General features: G+C 40.5%; 1 long non-coding RNA gene across 1 annotated transcript in view; it reads left to right on the top strand.

Moving 5' to 3' along the window:
• Nucleotides 1-24,302, top strand: part of LOC134476777 (uncharacterized) — a 43,216-nt gene extending 18,914 nt beyond the window's left edge. The window contains exons 2-3 of the long non-coding RNA XR_010048572.1: nucleotides 21,583-22,010; nucleotides 23,378-24,302. This is a non-coding gene — a long non-coding RNA (uncharacterized LOC134476777). The remainder of the gene's footprint in view (nucleotides 1-21,582; nucleotides 22,011-23,377) is intronic.
• Nucleotides 24,303-25,255: the final 953 nt, after the last annotated feature.

The raw sequence follows: 25,255 nt of genomic DNA, 5'->3' as shown, positions 1-25,255 counted from the left end.
AGGAAGCTCTGTACCACATCTAATGATAGACTCTGGGACAGACACGAGAGATACAAGATAAAAAGTCCCTTTGTGCCCAGAACTGTGGTAAGGGCTTTGCATATTACCTCTTGGCATATGAGAGACCAAGGTTTAAGAGATCTGTCTTGTAGTAAGTGCTGGGACTGCGTTTCTAGCCAGGTGTGGCCTTATCTAAACCTCTGCTTTTTATCATACACATGTTCTGCAGGAGGCCACAGTCCGGAAGAATCAGTCTGTGCAGTCTTTCGAGAGCCATCACACACTGTTACAGATTTGAGTTTTTTGATTGCCAGGAGTAAAACAAAGCTAAGAGTCAAACCAAATGATATTTTTTTCCCTCTCACGTAAAGGAAAGGCAGGGATGTGTGGGGTCTCCACCAGGGCGTCAGTCTCCTCTCCTCCTGTACTGGCCTCTCTTTCCCACATCAGGCTGCCATTGTCCCTGAGACTGCAGCGACCCATCTGGGACCTGAGCAGCAAAGAGCCCTCTTTCCAAGCTCAGTTGCAGCTGCGCAAAATTAGGGGCAGGCTTTCCACCTTGGGTCATGTTCCGATCTCATGATCACTGATGACAGCGATATGCTTACTGGATACTTAAGTTATGTGCCCCCTTCCATCAAATTTGGGGACATGGCTGGTTTCCAGAGAAGCGGGAGGACAGGTAGGGCCAATAAAGACCATGAACAGTGGGTACATCAGGTGACACAAGGGTTTGGCTGTGGTCCACGCTAAATATTTTGCTTTTCAGAGGGTGGATGACTGTGGTCCCCTTATAGATAAGAGAGTAATGAATTAGGGAAGCTGCTTGGCTGCTGAGACGTCTCTCCCAGGACAGCACCTGTGATTCAACTCACCTGCTTCAATAAGTGTCTTGTTCATTGGTTCAGGGGGATTTATATGCGTGGAACACACTCTCCCAAGGCTATTATGCAAATCATTTAGTTCACAATAAAGGAATGAAGTCCTGGTCATCAGATTGCTTGTACTCACCATCAAGCTAACCAGAAGAATGAAGAATTGATTAAGATGTTCTGTGATAAGCAGGGAGAATCATGGAATCAAAAGGCAGAGATGGTGGGTATGGTGGTGCACACCTGTAATCCCAGCAATTGGAGGCTGAGGTGTTACGTCATGAGTGCAAGGCTGGCCTGAACTACATAATGAGACCCCGTGTCTCAAAAAATAAAAACAAACTCCCAAACAAACAAACAGGCAGACCAAGAGGCCAGACAAGGCACAGTAATTTTCCTTGCTTCTGACAAATTGCCGCATGCAACAGCTTCTCAGCCCGTGTTTGTCCCCCTGCCCCACCGCTGATCTGCAGTTGAGGTCCAGTTTTACCACTGGCTACTACATTCCAGCTGAGTGGGCTCATTCATGCATGTTCTTTTGTTTAACAACTTGGTTAGGGAAAGGCTTGATTTTTGCAAAAGTTTCTGAAACAACATACAGTTCATTTCCTCCCATGAGGCTGCTCTTACTAGATTAAAACAATAGCAATCATTAATAAATGGTTAGCAGGGAGCATACTCTTTTCTCTGTGCCTGGGATCAAACGCAGGACTTCCTGCAAGCTAAACACTCTGCCTCTGAGCTACATCCCTAGACCCATAGTGGCAATTTTTTGTTTATAAGGCAATCTTTAAAAGTTTTTGGGGCTGGGGATTTAGCTCAGCAGGCGTAAGCTCCTGCCTTGCAAGTGTGTGGTTGTGAGTTCGATCCCTGGTACCTATAAAAAAGGAAAAAGGAAAAACGTTTTCAATTGAAAATTTTAAATATAATTTTTGTTTTGGTGAGGAAATACACCTATTTTTTTAAAGGTTAAATGGTTCTTTGAGCCACACTATGAAAACAGCTGTTTTCATCTTTTCCTAAGACCAAGAAGCAAAAATACTTTTTGCATTTTGGGGGATTATTTTCCTCTGAATTTCCAAATGACAGGCTTATACTGCTTTTTCTTGGCAAGTGAATTTTCGGTCTGTTTTGGCTTCCTTCTACAGCAGATTGGATCTTAGCTCTTTTGCAGTTTGTTCCTATCCTGTAATCCCCTTCAATTTGACCTGTCAGAGAATTGGCACATCATTTCTTAATTAAATCTTCACTGAAAATTTATATTACTGCAGCTATAAGAATATTATCTGCAAACAGTAAATATAGCGATCTTTTCTTGTACATTTTTCTATAGATTTTTAGGAGCCTATACCCTCTAGTACCATTTTTATTTTACTTTCCCCCTTTTTGTTAGTATGTTTGTGATGCATAATAAACACACTCATGGCGGGGAAATGGTGCATATGGTATTGCATCTTGATCCATTATTCTTTCCTCTTCTCTGTCCTCGTCTTCCTCCTTTTCCTGTATCTTTGTTTTGCTCTTTAACTCATACTTTGAGCTTGTCATATAAGTGAAATCATGCAGTATTTTATTTTCTGTGCTTGATTTCATTTTCTTGGCATTACGGTTCCAAAGTGCATTCATTTTCTGACGACTGACTCAGATTTCTCCCTTACGGTAGAGTTGTGCTCCGTTGTGTATAAACACCACATTTTCCTTATCCATTCGTCTCTGGATAAATGCAAACTCGCTTCCAAGATTTAGCTATTATAAGTTGTGCTGCTATAAACCAAGATATGCATGTGTCACTGTAATGTGATGTCTTTAACTCTTTCAGGGTGATGCCCAGAAGGAGACTATGCGGGTGGAATGAAAATTCTAGTTTTAGTTTTCTGTGAAAATTCCATACTGCTTTCTATAATGGTTTGCTAGCTCACATTCCCACTAACAATGTAGAAGTGTTCCTTTTTTCCCTGAAGCCTCACCAGCACTTGTTATTGTTTGATTTCTTGGTGATGGCCATTCTTTCTGGAGTAAGACAAAGTCTCGGTGTTATTTCAATTTGCATTTCTCTAATGGCCAGAGTGTACATTTTTTCACATGCTTATTTGCCATTTTCTTCTGAGCATTTTTCATGTACTTATTGGCTATCCCTCCCCTCTTGAAGTGTTTATTCATTTGAATTGTTCATTTTTTAAATGGAGACTTTTATTTTGGGAGGCCTAATTTTTGAGTTCTTTATAGACTCTAGATATTAATCTTCTCTTTGAGGCATAGCTGTTAACTTTTTTCCCCCACACTAAGCTTTCATTTCACTCTGTTGGTTGTTTCTTTGGCTATACAGAACACTTTTTATTTGCTATCAACCCATTTGTTGATTCTTAGTGTTCTTTCTTGTGCAACTGGGATTCCATGCAGGAAGTCCTTGCTTATGTCTGTGTCTCTGAGTCTTACCTCTTCTGGTTGCATATAAATTTTAGGATTTTTTTTATATTCTGTAAAGAACGGTGTTGGTATTTTGATTGGCACTGTATTAAATCTCAGTATCACTTTTGCTAATGTGGTCATTTTGCCCACATTGCTTCTCTTATGCATGAACAGGGAATCTCTTTCCACTTGCTAGTGTCCTCTGTCATCTTTTCTTTCCTCCAGAGTACTATGGTTTTTGTTACAGGAATCTTGCATTTTAGCGGTTAGGATAGTTTCTAAGTTTTTGCTTAAGCTATTGTGAGTGTCCTTGTTTCCTTAATTTCTTTCTTGGTGGCTTCATTGTTGGTATACAGGAATGTAAATTTTTATGTATTGATTTTGTATTCTGTTATGTTCCTGGATTAATTCTAGGTGACTTTTGCTAGAGAGTTTTGGGTTTTCTATGTAAAAGATTATGGTTTTTTGGTGAATAAAAATAGTTTGATTTTTTTCTTTCCTATATATTTTCTTTGATTTTTTTTCTCTTGCTTTATTGCACTGGCTAAAGTTGTGAGCGCATGTGAACAGAAATGGGGAAAGTAGACACCCTTGTCTCGTTCCTGATTTTAGAGGAAATGTTTTTGGTTTTTCCTCATTTAGCATGATATTGGCAGTGGATTTGTCATAAATGGTTTTTTTTTTAATCAGTTTGAGATAAAGTATTTTTATGCCTATTTTTGTCAGGGTTTATTATGAATGAATGTTGAATTTTGTTGAAGATTTTTTTCTATATCTATTGAGATGATCATGTGGTTTTTATCTTTATTTTTGTTTATGTGATGTATTGCAATTTAAAATTTTTTAAATTTTTATTTTAAAGGGGGTAAAATTAAACACAACAAAACAGAACAAAATAGGACATAAAAAAAAGCAATGTAAGAGATATAAAATTCAAAGCTAGATGACCTGAGATCTTCACTGTCTATCATATTGTCTCGTTTTCTTCCAAATAGTTTTCTGTGTCTTCACATACAGAGAATTCATACAAAACAACATAGTATAAAACTGATCCGAACAGAATGAGGAAGGCAGTTTAGGTCTTCGAAACCAGACAACAGGGCAGTCACTAATGGCTCTCATAGAGTCTCTCGTTCTCTTCAAAATAGATGTCCATACTTTCATGTATATTGAAGTTCAATAAAACAAAACAGGCAGGGTGGGTGGGGTTGCTTGGTTTCCTGGTGCTCCAGGTCCCAGCATGGTGTGGGTCCCAGTAAATGCTGGAGGCTCCTGTCTGGGCCACTGGAGCCACGATGTAGTACATTTGTTGAACCATCTTTGTCTTCCTGGCATAAAGCCGACTTGGTCATGATGTGTGATCTTTTTAACAATTTGTTGCATTGTGTTTGCTAGTATCTTGTTGAGGATTTTTGCTTCTGAGTTCATTAAGGTGAAAGGTCTGGTTTTGGTATCAGGGTGTCTTAGTTACTTTTCTCTCAGTGCTGAGACAAAATACCCAAGCCCCAAATCAGGGAAGGAAAGGTTTATTTAGCTCACAGTTGGTGGAGGTTTCAGTTCATACTCAGCTGTCTTCAAGGCAGGGTCATGAGGCAGAGGGACAACGGTCCATGAGAGTGGAAGACAGCAAAAGTACCAAGAGCCAAAAGGACAAAAGGGGGAATAAGCCACTCTGCCTCTCTTATATTGTATGCAAATTATCCACCCCAGGATGGGTACAGCACCCATACCACCAATGCCAGCACTGGACATTGAACCAATCACAGACTCTAGATTGAGCTGCCCATGACTGTGTGGGGCTTTAGGGGGACATCAGACACAAATCATGACACAGGGTAATGCTAGCTTCCAGGAATAAATTTTTAAAAAAATTTTATTTAAAGAAAGACTAAACAAAACAGAAAATAGGTAGAAATAGTACATAGGTTCAGAGAAAAAAATAAGCAGTAAGAAATCACTAGTTGATGTTGTCATTTTACAAAGAGTTGTTCAAGGTACAAAAATGGAACATGTAAAGTGGGAATTCTAACAGAGAGACTGCAAACAGTTCTGGTCAGCTGTCCAACTGAAACTTAGTAACATGGGTGTCAATCCTCTACACTTAAACATACATGCAGTTACCCATATCTTCAATTATGTTGACATTAAATAAACCCAAGCAGGCTAATATCACTCTGAACAAAGAATAACACTATTGCTGGGTTTCACATTATGACCATCCAGGATCAGCACTGGGTATTTTAGTGTCTCCTTTTCTTCAAAATATCTGTTCATTTCATCATGTGTCATAAGATCAGTTCTCATAAACTGTTTATAGATTATACACATGCATGAGTCTTAACATGTATTTTTTTTTTAATTTTGAAAGTAGTAAAAATGCAACAGCACAGACAGAACAAAGCCAATTGAGACAATGCAGTGAAATTGGTGCAGGGTTTCACAGTGGGATACTAGGACAGTAGTAATAGGTACTATGGTATGTCTCTTTCATTTAACAATAGCTATCCAGTCAATTACGTATTGTATAATCAAACCAAAAATAAAACATTATAAAACCAATTGAGAATACTGAATAGAGCAAAAGAAACATAACAAAACAGTGAAAACAACCTTTGCCTTCAATCAGAAGATAGAAGGAAGTCCCCCATATTTGCTATACTGCATAAGGTCATCCTCCCAAGAGATGTTGAAAAATCTATCCCCAGTAGCTATGGGGGTGGGTGGGTGGGAGAAGGGTGCTTGATTTTCAGCCCCCTTGGCAGTAGGCTCACAGGTAATGGTTCTCCTCCAGGCCCAAGCTGCAGGTGCTTACCGAGAGGGCGGGCGAATAAGCTGCCTGAGTCCCTCCATGGCTGGATCTCGGGAGCTCTGTTCTCCTGCTGGCCCACATTGCAGACGCTTACCAAGAGGGCGGGTGAAGAGGGAGTCTCTCCATGGTCCAGGAATAAATTTGACAGGGCTCCTTCCTTTTTAATTTCATCAAAGAGTTTGAGGGCATTGGCATTAGATTTTCTCCGACATTCTGGTAGAATTCCATGGTGAATCCATTGGGTCCTATACTTTCCTTCACTATAGCAGTATTTTTCTTTTGAGTCAAGGTCTCACTTTGTAGGGTAGCCTGGCTTTGAACTCATTAAGTAGCCCAGACTGGCCTTGAACTTGCAGCAATCCTCCTACCTCAGCCTCCCAAGTACTGGGATTACAGACGTGTGCCACCACACCCAGCTGTACTAGTATTTTTTTTGCGGGGGGGGGCAGGGATCGAACTCTTGCTTGCTAGGCAAGCGCTATGTCACTGAGCTAGATCCTTGACCCTGTAGCAGTATTTTTAAAAATTGTTTTTAAAGAAAAAAAAAACAGAAAAAGGGTAGAAAACCATAAGTTCAAAAAAAAACACTAAGAAATCACATATTGATAAATTATATATTGTCCTCTTAGAAATAGTTGTTCAAGTTACAAAAGTAAAGCACACAAAGTAGGCATTTAAACAGTGAGACTGCAGTTTTATTCAACGATCCAACAAAAAGTTAGTAATATGGTTATCAATCCTACCATTTAAACATACATGCAGTTATATCCTTTAGAGCACTTTCTTTTCCTCTCTATTTTACAATAGCAATTACACATTTTGGGTTTGATTACTCCTACAGTTCTTATTTCTTTTTACACTAGAGACACAGTATGTTATTTATAAATATGATTCTTGTTTATTTCACTAATGAGGATAGCCTCAAGTTGTCTCCATTTGCTAATGAAGCCCTCAAGATCATCCTTTTTTATAGCTTAGTAATATTCCACTGTATAAAAATACCACATCTTTTCATCCATTCTGCAGTTGATGGGCATCTTGGTTGTTTCCAAGATTTAGCTATTACAAATTGTGCTTATATGAACATGGGTGCACATATATCACTGTGATATGACCTTTTCAGTTTTTCGGGAAAATACCCAGGAGGGGTGTAGCTGGATTGAATGGAACTTCCTATCCTAGTCTTCTGAGACTTCTCCGTACTGATTTCCATAGTGGTTGCCCCAGGTGTAGGAGTATGGTTTAAAGATAAATGTTTTAACTGTATGAGGCCTGAAACAGTTTATGTGCTACATCATGTCTGATCGATAGAAATTCTAGGTGTAATTTTAATTTGTAAAGTAATTTCCTGTCAAATGTAAAGGCATTGTTCCTTATCTTCTAGGTCCTGGAGAAGTTTTCCTGTCACTGTAATTCCTGATTTCTGATTTGTGACTCACTTTTTAATTGTTTGTTAGAAGCTTTTAGGGTCATACTCATCTTCCACAGAGTATGGGCTACATATATATATTTCGAATCTGTAACACATTTGCATTGTTCAAAATTCAAAAGTGTACAAAAGTATAAAGTAAAAGTCTTTCTCTCAGTCCTGTTCTCTAATCATCTAGTCTCTTTCCAGAGAGGTATTAGATATTTCTGAGGCACACTTTCCAGAGAGATTCTGTCTATAATATATATATATATATATATATATATATATACACACACACACACATTTTTCCTACATAAATTATAACATAATTATCAGACTTATTCCCCAAATGCAGCTCTTTATATATTCTGTCCTATTGCTGTACTTGCAATATGATATTTATCTTTTTTTCCCAAAAGTAATGATGCTCATGTAGCCTCTCTTGAGAAGACTTAGGGCCTCAGTCAGTAGAATGCTGTAGCAGTAACGTCTTGCCGGTTTCTTGCCTCTGGGAATCTCAAGTTCTTTTTTCCCTTTATCTTTCTCTTTCTCTGTTTGTTTTTCTCTTTTTCTGTCTCCTCTCTTCTCTTTCCCTTTGTGTGTCCCTATGTATATCTCCTGTACCTGAACTGAATGCAGGGATAAACTTTTTCTTCTTTATTTTGAGATAGGATCTCTCTAGTTTACTCAGGCTGGCCTTGACTCTAAGACCGTCCCGCCTCACCCTCCTGAGTAACAGGATCACAGGTGTGCGCTACGCCTGGAGGACACTTGCTTCTCTTATCCAGCTGCTGTGCTGGGAACCCATGACACAGAGAGAGGCTATGGACAGGTCCAGCTGATGTCCCTTATTTTGATGTAAGCCACAAGTTTTTATTCCCACTCTGTTGTTTGACTGTTAACTTTGCTTCTGGTTACCTTTGGTGATTGAGACCTTTTTTTTTGTCTTTTTCCTTTTTTATTGGTACCGGGGATCGAACTCACGACCACACACTTGCAAGGCAGGCGCTTATGCCGCTGAGCTAAATCCCCAGCCCTTGTAATAAACTCTTCAGTCCCTTCTCTCCCCGCACCCAGAATTCCTATTAGTTGGATGTAGAATTCTTGGGTTGTCTCTTTGGTGTTCTTATCTTTCAAAAAAATTTCATTTTTGTGGGAAAATACATTAAATCTTACTTTCTAATTTGTTACTGAATGTCTTTTCAATTTTGCAACCGTAATTTAAATATCAAAGTGTGATTTCTTGTTTTCTAATTGTTCTTTTCTGATAGCATTGCGTTCTTGTTTTAGGAATAAATTCTATTATTTATCTGAGGATATTTGTGATACTGTTTTGAAATTTTCTCTTAGCTCTTCATAATACTTATTTGCTACAGATTTTTAAAATTTATTTATTTATTTAGGTTTTTTGAACAGGGTCTCACTACATAGCTCAAGCTGGTCTCCAATTTGAAGCAATCCTCCTGCCTCGGACTCCCAAGTGCTGGGGTGGCAGATCAGGCTTCAAAGGCTGATCTTCATTTCCGTTTCTCTTACACCCAGTTTTTATTTGTTTCTTGATTTTTCTCTGTCTTCTTAACTTCTCACACTGCTGGTAACCCTTAGCTAGCCAAGACATGGTGTTGAAAAGCAGATCTGAAACTCTAAGCATGGGAGAGAGGAGGAGAGGACTAATTTCTCCATAGAGAAATACAGCAGACTTTAAAAAAAAATCCTAAATGCCCACATCTGAAGCTATCTGTCCTTTCAGTCTATATGATCTACCAAGAAGTAGTAGTTTAGATTAAGTATAAGTCAGAACGAACCCATCAGCCACAACCAGACCTAAGGAAAATTGTGAGTAGGGACATTTGCTCTGAGACCATCTTGGTTTCCCTTGTAGAATCTCTCTCTTTCCTGTTTACCATTCTTGTGTGTTTATCATTGTCCGAGTCCTCTAGGAAGTCTTTCCACCAGATCTTGTTCACACTGCAATCAAAAGCAACATGTGAGTAAGGTGTAAACTCAGGAGAGGACAAGACGACAAACAGGTCTCCACAGCCAAGAGAAGACTCTAAAAACAACAGCACTTCAGGCACCGTGATTGGCAAAGCGCTGGGAATATGTTCATATTTGCTCTGGTCCTAACAGACGGTTGGGAGGATCGACAAAGGAAAGTACCAAATATCCAGAAATTCCCCTCAGATCGCTCTGACAGTCTTCCAAAACCTTCTTGTGGTTTTTGCATGATTTTTTTTTATGGGAAAGAAGTTTCCCCAAATTTAAAACCAAATTCCAAGTCTTCTAAAACTCTGATTGTCTAGCACTTCTGTTGGATGCGGTCACGTGTCCTGGGAAAGTGAAGACACTTTAGCAGCAAGTCAGTGCCTCCCTCGGTAACCTACTTGAATTAATTAGACAGTGTGAGATCAGTACCCTCTCGTGGAGAAGCAGAAACCCCTTAAGTTTCGCTGCTTAATTAAACAAATGTTCCTATGAAAAATATGAACCAAGAAACCTTGTGTTCCTAAAGTGATTAATAGTTCAAACTTTCAAATGGTGTTATCGTTTGGTAGGATATTGTTAACTTAGTGCTGTTACGTGTAATTATTTTTCTACTGGTTTCCGTTCCCTACTATTTCACGTTTCATCCACATAATAAAAATATCCAGCAATTCTGAGACTCTGAACGGGGAACCTGAATACACAGCGCTGTGGGGCGAGGTGTGTGGCTCGGTGTTAAAGCACCGAATGCTCTTAGGTTCTGTCTCCAGCACCAAAAAAAGAAACAATTAAGTTTGTGTATTTTCTGTGGTACTGTGTTAGGGTTATGTTAAATGTATGACCCAGTTGTTTTAGATTTGGTTCTTCTGAAGATTTCCTGCGAGAGGGATGATACTCCCATATTAAACATGCTTGTGTTGGCTTCAAAGGCTGATCTTCATTTCCGTTTCTCTTACATGTTCCTTTGCTCTTGTGATGCTGTGGATGGAGCCTAGGCCTCACATCTTGCGTGTACGAAGTGTGTACGCTACCACCTGCAGCCCCATTGCACGTTCTGGTTTTGGGCTCCCGTCACGCACTGTGGTGCTGCATGTGAGGGGCTCAGGTGGAGGCACCCTCAGCAAGGGAGGGAGGGCATCCCTGGGGGAGGATCCTCCTGATGCTTTCACTGCAGCTTGACCAGTTGCAGTTTGCACTGGCCCAGTTTAACGGGTGTATGAATTTCACTTTCCAGCATAAGTAAGATGTCTGCCTGATGTATAGAGGGGTAGCTAATGAGTCCTACAAAGAATCTGGCTGGAAACTGAGCTAATGCAAGCTCAGGAAAGCATGAGAGCGGCCAATGGGCTGCTGCTTTAGTCCTTATCTGAGCTCCTTGGCAATCTGCAGCTTCCTGCCACGTAACTTCCTAGAATAGTCTGTAGGCATGGTGGAAGAGGTCTAATCCCAGCAGCTGGGAGGCTGAGGCAGGAGGATTGCAAGTTTGAACCCAGACTGGAAGCTTAGTGACATACTGTCCAAAGTTAAATACATAAATAAATTCCACTTTCACCTACAACAATGATCTTTCTTCTTTCTGTATATAACATTATTCTTATGTAAATGTACTATTTTGAGTTTTAGAGCTTGACCTGACCTAACATCACCTTAAGCAGCTCTCCTACCTGCTTGTAGGTGTGACTAGCATCACGTAGTATACAGTGCCATGACGTAGGCACAGTGGTCACACTGAATATATATATATATATATATATATATATATATATATATATATAGAGAGAGAGAGAGAGAGAGAGAGAGAGAGAGAAAGAGAGAGAGGGAGGAGTGAATCATTTACTTGTCTTATATTCCTTCAAAAATTTCAGCCTGGCAATAAGCTTTTGGGGAAGGTCTTCAGAATCTTCTGCAGCGTTGGTGAAGGACGCAGCAAGCCCTGGTAGGTGGACAGATGGCCACGGCTATCACTTTGCTCCTGTTTTGATTTTCCTTTCCCATTTACTTCTAATGTCATTATGCGAGTGACACATAACAGACCGTGTACCAGACACTAGACATTTGTTCAAAACAAGGAAGGGAAAACAGAGGAGAGAATCAGGAGCAAATAATCCACTTAGGGTAACGCAGTGTACACAGTATTAGGGTTAGAAGCAAAGTAATTCTGTTAAATGAGGAGGCCGTCCACACAGGTCATTGGAACTTTTTTCCAAATATACAAACCTTATTCCAATTGTACTTTTGAGGGAAAAAAGGCTATGTCATATATATATGACACACACACACACACACACATATATGTATGTCATATGGCCTCCATTCACACACTGTGGTGCTGCATATATATATATTTCATTCCTGTATCATTCAGTACTTTTACTTGGAAAACACCCATGAAAAGATAGTAAAATCCAACAAAACAAGACAGAACAAAGCCAATCAAAATAATACAGTAGAATTAGTACAGAACTTCATAGCAGGATACCTTGTTATCTTCACGACATTTGTCCCTTCCATCAGGTAGAGCAAAATCAAACCCAAAACAGAACACTATAAAACCAATCAAAACAGAATACTGAATAAAGCAAAACAATTAACCAGAACAAAGCAAAATAGTGAAAACAATATTTGACTTCAGAGACAAGACTCCCCCAAATCTGCTACATTGTATATGGTCAACCTCCCAAGAGCTGCTCAGACCACTGGCCCAGGTCTGCAAAATCAACCAAAAAATACAAGCATTTAGCTGCTTTATGTACCTTAGTTGCTATCAACTCAGGCTGTCCTCGGAACCATCCGGTTGCTTAAAGGGGATGGGAGGGCAGGGGGATATGGACAGTGTCTGATTCTCCGCCACACGCTCACGGCTCACAGGAGGTGCTGTCTGACTTTTCTGTTCCTGGAATGTGCTCAGCTTGTGCTGCTTACCAGGAAGGCTAGCTCGCTGATTTCTTGGTTGGTTTTCTCAGTTGAAACATTTGTTATGTTAATAGGGTAGAATGCACAATAAAATGTGGATTCTCCAAAAAAAGAAAAAGATTTATATAATTACAAACTGTGATGATCAATAATGTAAACTCAAAAGATTAGTAAATATGTATTGAAATTGATCAGAAATTATAGCCCTATTGGTAGATTTATAGGTAACATGCCAGGGTGAGTTGATTTATTCTAGAGGTTTAATAGGCTGAAATCGTAGTCCCCCCCCCAAAAAGATATATGTATATCCTAATGCCCAGAATTTTTTTTTATTTTAAAGAGGGTAAGATCAAACATAACAAAATAGAACAAAGCAGATCAGAGGAAAACAATGTAAGTGACACAGATTTCGAAGCAGGACAACAGGATATCTACAGTGGATACCATAATGTCTCTTGTTTTCTTCTAACTACTTGTCCGTATCTTCACACACAATGAATTCATGCAAAACAAAATAGTATAAAACTGATCAGAACAGAGTGATGAAGGCATGACAGGCCTTCAGACAATAAGAAAATCAACAATGGCTGCTATAATGTCTCTTGTTCTCTTCAAAATAGCTGTCCATACCTTCATGTATGTTGAAATTAAACAAAACAAAACAGGTAAAATCACTATGAAACAAGGAATAAAAGCATTACTGGATTTCACTGCATGATGATACAGAATCAGCAATGGATACCATAATGTCTCTTTTTCTTCACTTTATCACGCATAATATAATTGATTCTTCTTTTTATTTAAAGAGAAAAAAACAGAAAAAAGGGTAGAAATAATACAGGATTTTAAAAAATAAACAGCAAGAAATCACTAGTTGATAAGTTACATATTGTCATTTTAGAAATAGTTGTTCAAGTTACAAAATTAAAGCATACAAAGTGATATTCAAATAATGATACTGCAAACAGTTCTGCTCAATGATCCAACAAAAACTTAGTAATATGGTTATCAGTCCTACACACTTGTTTTTTATCTTAAAGAGGGTAAGATTAAACAGAACAAAACAGTTCAAAAGGAAACAATTTAAAGAAACACAGATTTCAAAGCAAGTCCACTGGAGATCTTCACTGTCTATCTTATTGTCTCTAGTTTTCTTCCAAATAGTTGTCCACATCTTCACACACACTGAATATATACTGAACATTATAGATCTAATCAAATCATTACAGGATGATGAAGGCTTTTTAGGTCTTCAAGACCTGATTTTGGGAAAGTTAATATTGACTACCATATTGTCTCTCATTCTCTTCATAGTAGCTGTCTTTATCTTTACATATGCTGAAATTGAACATAAGAGACTAGACTAATATCACTCTGAACAGCTAGATTTTATATTGTAATGCTACGGGTTTCTTAGTGTCTCTTCTTCAGAGTATCTGTTCATTACATTGTGTATTATATAATCTGTTCCTGTAAATAGTTTAGAAATTCTTCCCATGTGTGAATCTCTACATATATATCTATCCTTTCTGTATTATAGGGAAAAACAGATCAAAACAAGACAACAAAACAAATTCCTAGAAAAACATGAAATGAAAAAGACATATAAGACCACAATTTTGGTGATCTACAGTAGTACTATGCTTTCTCTTGTTATTTTCAATAGAATTGTCCACATCATCAGGCATTATATAGTTAATGTTATAGCTATTTTTATAAAAACACAACTTTGAAGACATTGAAGGGCTTGAAAGCAGTTAATAATCAAAACCGGAATGGATATCATCATCTTCAGATTAGTTGCCTCTACTTTTAGACTTGGTACTATCAAGCACACCAAATTCGAATAAAATCAGTCAAGGCAAAATAACAGTCTAACAAACCAGCTTCAAATAAGATCATTCATAGTAAGACAATGTAAGTAATACAAGGTTTCAGTTTAAGTTAATAGGAAATTAAGGAGAGTTACCGTGGTATAACTTGCTATTTTTGGGTTAGCTGTCTGTGCCCTCAACTCTGATATGAGTGGACAGACCAGAACAAAATATAATCAAACTAAACAGAGTGATAAGACTACTGTGGCTTTTAAATCCTGATACACTTTTAACCACGTCCTCTGCCTTCCTTTTTAGACAGTTCCTCACCTTTCCCCTTCTCAGGATGCTCTGTATATTTTGGGTCCTACTAGCCCCTTTAGTTTTTAGATTAGGGGGTCAACCTGTTATCTATCTGAGTGTTGCTGAACCTTTTTACCCCTGAGCTTGATCTTGAGCTGTTTTCCTTTGCTTACTAATGTCACAGGGGTTTCCTTCCTTCCAGCTGTGTAATTCTACACTGCACAAAAGTGTCATAACTTTCCAGTCTAGCTGCGATTGTCCCTATTTCTCTCTGGTTTCCTGTCACGTATAGCATCATTGTCTCATCTTTGGCTCTCAGTGTATTAACCCTCTTTTGGGTTGAGTGTATTTCCTATTCAGAGCATCTTGATGGATCTTGCCTCCTAATCTACTGTGTCTGTGTTTCTTTTTTGTTAGTGTATCAGGGCTATCTATATGAAAGATTATAGCTTACTGTCTCTGCCTCATCTCTGCTATTTTATTCTTCTGCTATTATTTGTCCACTTTACTCCTTCATTCCACTGTCTGCCCTGTTCATTGAGGCTTCTGTGTCACTGTTGCTGGAATCCTGGTATTTTTTTTTTCTCTCTCTCTCTCTTGAATGTCCTTCAGTATTTTTTGTAGGGTTGGATTGGTGGCCATGAACTCTCACAGTTCCTCCTTGTCTTGGAAATATCTTGTTTTTGCATTAATTTTGAGAGACAGTTTTTCCAGGTACATCAGTCTTGGTTGGAGGTTATTTTCTTTCAGGGCTTGGACTATTTCCCCCCAGGCTCTCCTCAATTTGAGAGTTTGTGTTTTTTTTTTTTTTTTTTTTTTTTTGTCTTTTTCATTTTTATCAGTACCAGGGATCGAACTCATGACTGCCTTCTTGCAAGGCAGGCACTTATGCCACTGAGCTAAATCTCCAGCCCTTGAGAGTTTGTGTTGATAAGTCTCGTTATTTTGATAATTTTTCCTTTGTAGGTGATCTGCTTCTTTTCTCTGGCTGCTTTTAATATTCCGTTCTTGTGGTGGATTTCTGGAATCTTGATTGTTATATGTCCGGGTGTAGATCTGTTTTGGTTGTAGGTGGCTGGAGTTCTGTATGCCTCATTTATCTGGATATCATTTCTTTTTCCTATGCTTGGGAAGTTTTCCTTAATTATTTCTGTGAATAGTCATTGTAGTTCATTTGTGGTTGCTCCTGCTTCTTCACTCACATTTTTTATTCTTAAGTTATAAATCCTCTTGTCTTCTAGCCTTTGAATTGTTTCTTTCTGGTTTCTTGTTATTTTTAAGAGATCTTTTCTTTCACGATTACACATCATAAATTTCTCTTCAAGTTGCGAAAGGCTAACTTTAGTTTCTGTCAAGGCATTGTGTCAGCTTTCAGTGGAGTTTTTAGTTTCCTGGAAATCTCTTTGGATCTGTTTCATGTATTCTAGGTTATGTTTAAATTTTTCATCAAAGGTTTCTCTTTCTTTTCTGAGTTCCTCCGTTTTTCCCTCTGTGTTCTCTTTGGAGGGGCTTATCATTTCTTTAATTAATCTTTTTATATCTTGCCTCACTTGGATCAGAAGTACAGTTTTAAATTCGTCTATGAGGTCATGAAGGTATGTCTTTATGTCTGCTGATGCTGTGTCTAGTATTGGATAGTTACTGCACTGGTTCTCTTCTGTATTTACCTGTCCTGGGCTTATTTTCCCATGGTCAGCAGCTGGAGGTTTTTTTTTTTTTTTAATTTTTATCTCTTGTCATGTTTCTGGTTTCTTTCAGACAGGTGTGTCTTGGGGGTCTCTGGCCCTCTCCATATTGCTTAGGGTCTTTTCGAGGCATGCTGACTGGGGTTTTGCTGCCCTCCCCAATTTGCTGTTATCTGAGGTACATGCAGGGATGCAGGGACAGTGCAGGCTAGCCTTGAGCCTCTGAGCCAGTCAATCTGCAAGTTAGGCTGTACCTTGTGCATGTCACAGAGTCATGACAGTTTTGTCCCTGGCTACTGGGTCCCAACCAGAGGCGTAGCTCAGCCCCAGCAGAGCCCACCAGTCTTCTCTGTGCCAGGGGTGGCTGATTGATGCCACCATGGTGCCAGGCTCTGTCTAATTCCAAGATGTCCTCCAGCCAGCAACAGCAGCCATGGGACCCAATCTCCATCACTCACTGGGAATCAATGCAGTTTTCCATCTTGGCTCCACTCTACACTGTGCTGTGTCTTCCCATCAAGGGCCCGGGACTCATCGACTCCCCTTATCAGCAGCAGTAGATTCAGCTCGACTTTGGAATGTCCAAATCCAGGGCGTGTCCAGCACAGCACGGAACGGGTCTCAGTGAGTGCATCAGGCTTCAGCCCTCCACCTGTGCTTTTCCTTCCTCTTCCTAATTTTATTTTTCCCTTTGGTCTCCTCCTGGGTTAATAAGAATCGTTATCCAATCGTCTGGCCCTCTCCAAGTTGTCAAATTGTAGCATCTGAGCTGTTTACCCCGCAGCTTCCTAGCAAGCCACCATTTTTTTCTTGTACCCTATAATGGATTTTGTACACTGTTTAGGAGAAGTCCTCGGCATATATCAACCTCTATACCTGTATACCTATTAATGCCAGAACTTAATGTTACTTTCTAAGAACAATATTACCTTATATAGCAAGATAGGAGTTTCAAGACTTTAGAGTATCATTAGATTTAGAGGGTCTTAAATCCATTGGAAGAGAGAAGCAGAGGAGGATTAGATGTGCTCAGCATAATATATGAAGACAACAGATTCTAGCCACGGCCACCAGGGCCACCACGGGATACTGAAGGAGGCAAGGGAGACTTTTCCCTTAGAGCTTCCCAGGAGACTGTATCTCCAAATAAAAAAGAAAAAGAACTGGAGAGGTAGCCCAGTGATAGAGTGCCTTTGGGTTTGCTCTCCAGTGCTGGGGTGGTGGTGGGGGTGTGTGTGAAGGAACCCTTAGAGAGCACAGCACTGCTGGGTTTTGTATCTCTAGGCTTTATAACTTGAGAAAATAGGCTTTTTGCTCTTCTAAAGCTACAAGGTTCATGGAGATTTGTTATGGTGAGTCCAGGCAGCTCAGTGTATAGAGAACACAGGGTACATGTGCTCTGGTGCCAGAAGTCTTTCAGTTTTGCTTCACAGGTTACTAGCTGTATGTTTTGGGGCACATCATTTCACCTTACAGGGCCTGCTGTAAAGGTTGCACATGGAGAACAGTGCCTGGCATACTGTGCACATGGAATACTTGTTAAAGTTATCAACACTGTTATTACTACAATTGCTATTCTCACAGCAACTGTTAGAAAGTACCTGAAAAAGATATTCAACATAACAAGAATGAATAAAAGTGTCTTAATTTTCTCATTGCTGAGACGAAATACCTGACACCCAAAGTTAAAGGGGGAAAGGGTTGTTTAGCTCACAGTTTGTGGAGGTTTCAGTCCATAATTGGCTGGTCCAAGGCAGGGGTGGCACATGGCACAGGTGTTAGGGGCCATGCGCCGCTCCCCAAAGATGGCACCCGCTTCCTGCTTCCTGGTTCTTGTTGGCCCGTGTTGCCGCGTAATTAACCCGCCAAGAGTGATCATCTGCCTAGCAACAGTCGGTTGTGACCAATTGCTATCCGAGTTCCTGCTATGCTGTGATTGGCTGCTTCTCGCCATATAAACTCATGTATCTCCTCCCAGAGGGAGAGGAAGAAGGCTTGAGGGCGGCGGACCTTGTTAGGTCCGGCTGAGCTGTACACAATAAAACTTTGAGAACCGACCCCATTATCGTCTCGCCTCTATCACTCACGGCTCCGGTCACACAGGGGCAACAGTTCTTGGCGGCAGAAGACAGTAAAGGGAACAAAAGAGAAAGCAAAATAAACCTTGTTCTGTCACCTGTATTGTATCCAGTCTACTGCGATTAGGGTGGTGTTAATTCAGTCAGTGGACCGATCCAGCAATTACCCATCCTTAATCCCCACATTTTAGTACAAATCAGTCTAGATTCAGCCACCTCTGAAAAAGCCCTATGATGACATGAGGCTTTAGGGGGACATCTAGACACAAACCATAACAAAAAGGTACTTGGGAATAAATATAATCTAGTTTTTATGTACTAGATTATACAGTTTTGCTAAAAGGTGTTAAGACCTAAATAAATGGAGAGATATATTATTTTGACAGATAGAAGTGCTCATAAAAACATCAATTGATCTATGCCAGTCTAATAAAAATTCCAATAATATTTTGTTTATTCTTTTTATAAAAAAACTTGACAAATGATTGAGAAATTCACATGAGAGCAAAAAGCTAAGAATAGCTACTACACAGCTGAAGAAAAAGATGTGATTGTGTAGTTGAATACTATGTATAACAGAAACAGAAGAATTTTAGTTCCTACAATAACAAAGATAAATCCCATAAAAATAAGATTGAAGTAAAAAATATCAGAAGCAAAAATATATCAGAGATATTCCATTCAATTTATATTGCTTTTACAAAGAGATTCTCCAATTAGGGTATTTACTTATTGGAAGAACCTTGGTAGCCTTTTTTTAATGGTAAAAAATTTGCCTGCAAAAATATAACCTGGGCCGTAACCAGTAATTATTAAGAAGTATAACAAATATTTTTGTGACATATGGCCTTTCTAACTGCAAAGTGGTTACAATTAAGCAAATATGTTTAAAATGGCTATTAAAATGAAAATATGAAAGGAAGGAGAAATAAATACTATAAAAAATCTAAGATAATGTGTTCATTCTGACATAAATTTAGCTCTACACTCCTTGGAATCAAGTAATGAAGGCATAGGTTATAGGACATAGACTGTAGAATTCTCATTTCTTAAACGAAGTAATTTTGAGTTTTAAAAGTATATGTTAGGCAGGTGTGGTGGCTCATGCATATAATTCCAGCACTCAGGAAGCTGAGGCCAGAGGATTGCTGTGAATTCAAGGCTAGCCTGAGCTACAAAGTGAATTCAAGTCCAGTCTGAACTGCAGAGTGAGACCCTGTCTCAAAAAAAACAAAGCAAAACAAAACAAAACATTTGTTTTGCTTTGTACATATATTTTAAAAAAGATAATTCTGATAATTATACAAGAAATACCAAGCCATATATTTAACAATGGTTTCTGAAGGATAAATGCTATTCATATAGGTGATGTGTATATTTTTCTTCTATAAAAACCTAGACTATAGTATTTAGATTTCTTAGAGAAGTCTCTTGGGGATGGAAGATGGGTACTGTACCAGTTAGGATCCTTGCTGTCAGGAGAAGTAATCTGCATTAATAAAAGGAACTTTATGAAGGTGTGGGTGGGGCGGAGGAGCACACGAGGCTAGCACAGTACTGTGGGGCCATCACCCGGGTGACTGAGACCCTGTGAGGCTTACATGAAGTGAGGAAAAGTTAACCCCAGCGTGAAACTTAGGGCCAGAGAAGGCTGTCCGACAGGAGTGGTGACCGTTAGTCAAACAGCGGATCTGTCCTGAAGCACCCACAGAGAGGAAGGAGAATAAAGACCTTGGACTTCCTGCCACACCACCCAATCTCTTGCTGATATCTTCATTGGCTGAGTTCAAATGGGCACTAAGGGCAGATACAGGGCAGTCTGTTGGCGCCCGTTGTCTCTGGTGCACAGGAGGGTGAAGGGAGGCTCCAGGGGAGCTCTCCAGTCAAGAGGACGTGTTAGAAATGTGGGGACTTGTACAAAGCTCATGCTGAGCCCGTTTTTGATACTCTTCTTTGGGTAGAGCAAAGAGCCACACGTCCTCCTGCCTTTCCACCCAAACTGTAGAGAATCACTACAGCGTGAGGAGAAATGTGTGTGTAAGCAAAGGTTAAGAGCGGCTGGTCTAGAAAAAAGCTCACTATTTCCTTAAATGTTCTATTTTTCAAATGGACTTTTGAGTAGAGCTGAGTCATGGTTCTGGAATAGAAAAGTTTGCTGTAGATTGAGCTTGGAAGATCAGCTGGGTTCAGTCAGTCTCATAAGCTGAATCTGGTAATCCAGGTCCCAGGAGGTTACTTCTCAGTGTCCTGGTGGGAAACGTCACCCTGTGTGGAGTTAGATGCGTCGAGAGCCCCTGGAGACAGTGTCTAGTGACCCGACATCTGGGAGATCCTGGTGTGTGGCAGCTTAAAATCTGTGTGTCCATGGAGCAGCAGTCATTATCATCACAGACAGGCACACAAAGTCACTGCATGGCCAGCGAGACCATTTAAAATACTGGAAAACACATTCTAGCATTGATGGACTCTGGCCAAATCCCCAATATTACAGGGATTAAATCGCTCTAATTTGAAAACCTGCCATTTCTAAAAGTGAAAATAAAGCCAAATATAGTGTGAAGAACTCTATATTTTTGTGCTTAAACTTTATACATATCAAAATGTTCCTCTTTTTTGCACTGAGACAGCTTTTTAAACTTAATCATGTGAATGGCAGACTGTTCAGTTCTAGTGCATCACTGCGGATGACTGGAATGAGATGGATTCATGTTCTGTATTATCCTTTGATGCTGCCAGGGAAAGGAGTGTCAGGCTGAGGAGGTTATTAGCTTCTTATATATACTGAAACAACACTTGAAGGCAACTGGCTTTCGATAGGACAAAATAATCAGTACACCCATGATGTTACTTTAGTTTAAGTCCAGGATGCCCTGAAGTTCAGACAGTGATCAAGAGAAAAGTGGGATACGTTTTCATTGAAGTCCTGATTTCAAATATTACGAAGGCCTCGGGAGGTTGCCCAGTCCATTCCCAGCCTTTGGCAGAATTACAGTCAAACCAGCCCAGAGGATGGCAATCCGTCCTTTTTCTAAAATAACCCACTCAAGAAATGTGCTGTAACTCTTCCCACACCCTGTGACCTCATTTAAGTCCTGGGGGTATGGTGTAAGAGGGCAAGACTGTGCGCCCCCGTCACGAGGGGACAGTGTTTACGTGTGTCACAGCCCCACTAACCCTTCACCTCCCCAAGGAGCCTGTCCTTCTCCCTCCACCACCCTGATTCTCTTGGATTTCTCTGTTCTCCCTGATTCAGAGTTCCTAGTTGGTTTTTATACAGCTTTCTTTTTTCTTTGTTTTGTTTTTAGTTTGGCTTTTTGATGCAAGGTTACGTAGTCCAGGCTGGACTGGAACGTCAGATCCTCCCGTGTCCACCTCCTGAGCACTGAGATTGCAAGGATGCACCGCCATGCCTGTGTCTCCACAAGCTTCTTGAATGCCCTGGGAATAGAAAGGCAGTCATGACAGACTGCAAGGATTGTCAGCACCACGGACAGTAGCTCACCCAGCTAACGCTGGCAGTTCACTAGGGTACAGACAGCCAAGGGCACGCAGATGACCTGTAATATCTTGGAGAGTCTTCATCAACATATTCTCTTTCGCTTTCTAGTCTTCTAGGTTTTGAAGGAAATAGCTTTGATTTCTTTCAGTGAAGAAAGAGGAGTCCCATGTTTGAATAATCTACAGGACTGAGGGACTCAGGCTGAAGGAAGGAAACTGTGTAGACTTGCTAAAGGTAATTCACCACTTGGCTCTGAGGTTCAAGGGACAAGCATAAAAGGGGAGGAGAGGGGAGAGGAGAGGAGTGGAGGGGAGGGAAGGGGGAGGGAGGGGAGAGGGGAGAAGGGGAGGGGAGGCGAGAGGGGAGGAGAGAGGACAGGAGAGAGGAGAGGGGAGGGGAGGAGGGGAGGAGAGGAGGGAAGGGGAGGGGAGAGGAGTGGAGGGGAGAGGAGTGGAGGGGAGAGGAGGGGAGGGGAGAGGAGCGGAGGGGAGGGGAGAGAGGAGAGGGTCCCCCCTCTTCTCTTGCAGATGCCTCATTAAATACATTTCACAAAGAATTCAGGCCCCAAAATGCACTGTAATGCCATTTGTCTTTCTGTATGACTGTTTTTTCTTCTTAGGAAACATTTGTTCTAACTTTAAATCAGTTCAGAATCACCTGTGCGGTCTTGGTTAAGTCACCTACAATCTCTACCTCATCTTGTGGAGAAAATTTCACAGTACTTCTGAACATTAAAATTAATTATTAATTAATTTTGGGTTTTGAGATGAGGCCTCATTATGCAGCTCAGGGTGGGCTTGAACTAACTGTGTAGCCCAGGCCAGCCTGGAATTATGGTAATCGTCTAGCTCTGGCCTCCTGAGTACTGGAATTACAGGCATCTGCCACCACCAAGGGCTTACTTCTGAAAATTTTATTTCTTCACTTATATATATACTTTTTTGAGACAGGATCTTGTTATGGAGTGTAGGTTTGGACTCGAGCCTGCTTACGCGGTCCATGCTGCCTTGAATTTACAGCAGTCCTCTTGCCTGGGCTTCCCAAGTGCTAGGATTACAGGTGTGCTCCACCGTGCCCAGCTGCATTATATTTTATTTATTTGGTACCAGGAATCAAACTCAGGGTCTCATACTTGCCAGCCGGCGCTGTGCCACTGAGCCATGTCCTTGGCTCTGTTTTATCTTGTTTTGAAACAGGGTCCCTCTATGCAGCTGTGGTCAGCCTTGAGCTTACCACAGAGCCCAGGCTGGCCTCTAACTTGTAGTGATCCTCCTGCTGCAGCCTCCCAGGTGCTGGGATCATAGGTGTGGGCCACCACGTCCTACACTTTTGCACATTTTAAATGCATGTTTTTGGACGTATCAATTCAAACATAAAAACAATCCAACAGATGCATTTACCCAAATGCAAATGACAGCATAATATTACTTATTAAAAAGTGAAGGTTAGAAACAATCTTAAAATCCACCAATAAAACTGTTTAAACAAATTTAAAGTGGCCAAATGTGTGGCTCAGTGGTGGAACACTTCCCTGGTGCTATAGAAAACTGCAGGTTTGATCTCCAGCACAAGAACCAACCAAACAAAATTTTATCTTTCAGATACAAAGAGAAGTTCACCATATACCGATGTGAAAGGTCTCCTGCATATGTTATTAAGAAAAAGAGCCAGGTTCAGAACAAGTAATGTATTAGCGTGTTTATATAAAAAGAAGGCAGTGTCTCCAGGAGGGTGCTCCAGGCAGGCCCTTCAGCGGCGGAGCTAAATCCCCAACCCCCACCTTGTGTGTCTTTAGGATGAGATGACCGGGTCATCCGTATGAAACCTGAGGACTGGGCTGTAGGTGGGCACTTGTTTTGCGTGCGTAAAGCTCTCCATTTGAGTCTCAACATGACAATGAATGAATGAACTTCAATACAAATAAAGTAAATTATCTGTGATTCGATTCCCATATAATTTACCCACTTGGTTATCTTGGGAATAAAACAGAATTATTTATGTGAAGATCCTTTGAAGGATATTGTTGGGGGCACAATTATAATGTAAGAACACATTTATAAAATAGCAAACCTATAGTTAGTTCATGATCAGCTAGAAGAGTCTGACGAGTTTCTGCTGAATGCGGCTGACTTTGACAGTGTCTGAAGCCCACCTGTAGACCTCTGCTGAGCACCGAGTTGGAGTAATTGTCTACACCTAAAAGTACCCTGGTCTAATCCGAGGACCCTCCCAGAATGCTCCTATATTATGGGAGTGCCTTTAACTATGCTCACTCTGTAAAGCCCCCTCCCCTTGCTCAGAGTGCTTCTATGTTATGACAAACAATTCCTTTGTTTCGACAAATCTGTTCAAGAATGCCTGCCTGTCAGTATATGGCTGAATGCATATAACCAGTTGTGTAAGGTTGCTTTGTACCTTCTACTTCTAAAATCTGTATAAACTAAGCTCTGTAAAGTCAGCGCTGTTGCCTTTGTGGAATTATGCTGCAACAGTCTGCTAGTGTAAAGATTAAACACTGTCATCTCCTCTGTGCCTTCCTTTTGGTTTGGTTTGGCTTGGGAATTTCCCCGCAACAATGTAAATGTTCTTGACTTACAGTGTTCACTTCTAGTGTTTCAAGAATGCCTACCTCATGTGCAGCCCCTGTGTCTCATCATGTGCCTTGTGAGTACTGGACTTTAAAGCCGGACACTATAAAGTAAATCAAGCCAGGGATATAGCTCAGGCGCACAGAGCATGCCTGGCAAGTGCAAGGCCCTGAGTTCAAGACCTTATACCAAAAAAGAAGAAAAGGTAAATATTTGTGATGTATTCTCCAGTTTATTGCTGTAATATGGCTACTACAGGAAAGAAACTCCTTTGCTTCCTGTTGCTCTCCTTGTCTTCACATAGTTCAGGATAATTTTTGCTTTTTAGCAAGTGCTACTTTGTAGCTGCTGGGAAGGGGGCACATCCTGCCCTGCCTGGCTGGGAAGGGCCTGAGGGGATTAGGCCGCATGCAGCAGGAAACTGCAGTGTCTGAGAACGAGGGAAAACAGATGGACCATTAAAAAGCTGGTGTAGCCCAGTGAGGCACCACAGTGGAAACTCCTTTGTTGGATGTTGACAAGGAAAAAATGCTTTACTTTCAGGGAAAAAATTTTTTTTGATGGTTCCTGTTATAACACATTTAAAAACATCATTGTAACACTGCTTAGGAGGGCTTTGTGTCCATCCCTAGGAAGGAAGGGTGTCGCAGGGGTGGTGGTGCACATATCCCACAGGGATGGGTTAAAAAGAGAGAAAGCTCCCCAGCTTTGCAGACTCCAAGGGGTCCCTGAGAGCACCCCAGGACTTGGTTAGTAACTTGAGACTTGAAACCTTTGGGGGGACTGCTGGCCTAACTGGCCGGGAAAACGGCGAGCGATTAGTGGGTCTCCATAAAGTGGACGAAAGTTTAATTGACAAAAACAAAACAAAGCACCTCAGTTTCTACCAAA

The sequence above is a fragment of the Cavia porcellus genome, unplaced genomic scaffold (genome assembly GCF_034190915.1).
Source record: "Cavia porcellus strain 051 isolate PalLab524CR breed Dunkin Hartley unplaced genomic scaffold, mCavPor4.1 scaffold_7, whole genome shotgun sequence".
In the NCBI taxonomy this organism is placed as follows: Eukaryota; Metazoa; Chordata; class Mammalia; order Rodentia; family Caviidae; genus Cavia; species Cavia porcellus.
The sequence above is the reverse complement of the archived record's forward strand: the minus strand, read 5'-3'. Positions and strand labels throughout refer to the sequence as shown.